Here is a 2318-nt window from a genome sequence, read left to right as displayed (position 1 = left end):
TTAAAAACTGTAATTGTTTCACATTACGTGAAGTATGCATAAGAAAAGAACTCAAAAGGTATAAAAAGATATAAAAATTGGGTTTGATAAAGAGGACTCTAGTGCAGCACAGAGAATCTGGGGAAAGAGAGTGGATGCTGTGGGGAGGGCAGCCAGTTGAGAGATGCAAGAATGGAGGTACCCAAACCTCAGGAGGGAGGGGAGTACAGGCCCCTGGGGGATTGGTCTGCCCTTCATTCTGGTCACAAGCACTCAATGTGTGTTGGGCCTGTTCTGTCTCTTGCACTTAGTAGGTAAGCAGGCAGGCACATAGACAGACCCTCTATGACACACAAGGTCAGGCTAAAAAACTTCACGGAGAAAGCCCAGGATAGGTTCTTGAGGAAGAGATGGGCTCACACATCCCTCGGCCCTGTAATGGGTGTCAGGTCCCTTTGTGAAGATAAGAGATACTCGTCTCTCCACTGAAGTGGACGTTTCTGAATCTCAGCTCCGTAAAGCCATTTCCATGAAGTTGATGGAGTCACATATTTTCGATTTCTCTGTAAATCACCATTATGCTTTTGATGAGCACATAGCAAGCTATTTAACAAGAGCCCAGAGAAGAAGAGTAAAGGTCTAAACTAACACAGTGATCTAGGGAAGGAGAAAGGGGTGAGGGTATAGGGAGGACACAGAAAGATCTATCTGGTAAAAATAAAATAAATGCAAATTGACTATCCTTTGAAGGAAAGATAGAAGCAGCAAATACCTATTTATGCCACCTTAAAAATGCCTCAGTGTTCATCCACTAAAATGATATTAAATAGCCTAACATTTGTTAAATCACAAAAGTGTATCAGTTCACAAAACTCAATTCAAGAGGGGCAGATAAGGAAAAGGGAAATAGAACAAGAGCTATCTACCTATGCCATAAAAACAAGATACAAATGTTTAAGCTAGACCTGCAAACTAGGAAAACAAACAGAAAGGTACTATTTTTCCCATACAAAATTTCACTATTAAACTACTGGTGCACTAATTACAGCCGTGAATCACAGCTATGGTAGGGATAGAGTAGGATAATTAAATAGTCAGATTAGAAATCCCACTAGGGGATTAAGGACAGAAAGGGAATTTTGAGGGAGTTTGGGAGACTATTGTAAGCTAATGACCACTCAAGAATCCAGTAACCTAGCAACAATCTACACTACTTTGAAGGAAGACCAGGTGCATCCAAGTGCCAGACACACTCAAGCCACAAACCCTGATAAAACACAAGACAACAGATACAGGGTGTGAATCTTGTTACATGAAGTCAAAGAGTTGATAGTCCTTGAAGACTAGCATTTCTGCATGCAGCCGAGACAGAAATATAGGAGAAAGGGGACATTATACCAGAGCCCAAGATGAATTACCATATTTTAGTATATGTGACCACACTTCTGCTAATACACATATGATTTAATAGCACCATGACAGTCCTGGTTAGACCATATAGGGTCAAAGGAGGAACAAATCATGTAAACCTTGATGTCTAATCATGTAAACCTTGATGCTGAATTCTTTCTGCAACGAGACAAAAGGACCTGAGCTTCAGTAAGTCCTGACACCAGGTGAGCGGTTTTAATCAAATGACAGTGGGTTCAAGTCCCCTCCTAGTCAGGGATTGTGGGTTCAAGTCCCAATCTGAGGTGCAAGTGGGTTCAAGTCCCAGCTCGTGGGTTTGAGTCCCAATCTGAGTTTTGGCTGGGTTCAAGTCCCACCCAAGAAGGAGTGAGGTTTCAGCTACACGGCATTGATGCTACTCCAGTCTCCTCTTGGCAAAGCCATATCCCATGACATTAGGAAAGCAGGTCCGAACCCAGCCAATGGCTAAGTATTGTCGTTAAGTATCCAATGACACACACCCTCCTGCCAAAAATGAGCAGGCTCAGCTAGGAGCTCTTTCTGTTAGAAAGGAGGTTTGCTGAGGTGTGGAAACTTTTGTTGCAAGGAGAGAGCAAGCAAAGACTTATCCTCCCTTTGACCAAAGGGTTGCACCTGGCAATGACTCAACTCCTGAATGTCAAATGAGAGTTGACTGTTCACAGCTGGCCCAGATCCCTTATACAGAGCTGGTAACCCCCATCCTCCAGCTCCTCTGCATGCCATCTGCTAAGGACTCACAGTTGCCCAGCTTTGCATAACTGCCCACAGGTGACACCTTGCTATCAGGGAGAAGGACTTTATAGTGTGACTTAAGCTCTGGAGTCCCTTGAGGATGAGGTCAGGGCTCACTATTTCCACCCTTGAGCACATCCTCTTTCCTATTGTTTCCCTCACTTCCTTTAAAGTAT

Source organism: Eubalaena glacialis, chromosome 7 (assembly GCF_028564815.1).
Source record: "Eubalaena glacialis isolate mEubGla1 chromosome 7, mEubGla1.1.hap2.+ XY, whole genome shotgun sequence".
Lineage (NCBI taxonomy): Eukaryota > Metazoa > Chordata > Mammalia > Artiodactyla > Balaenidae > Eubalaena > Eubalaena glacialis.
The sequence above is the reverse complement of the archived record's forward strand: the minus strand, read 5'-3'. Positions refer to the sequence as shown.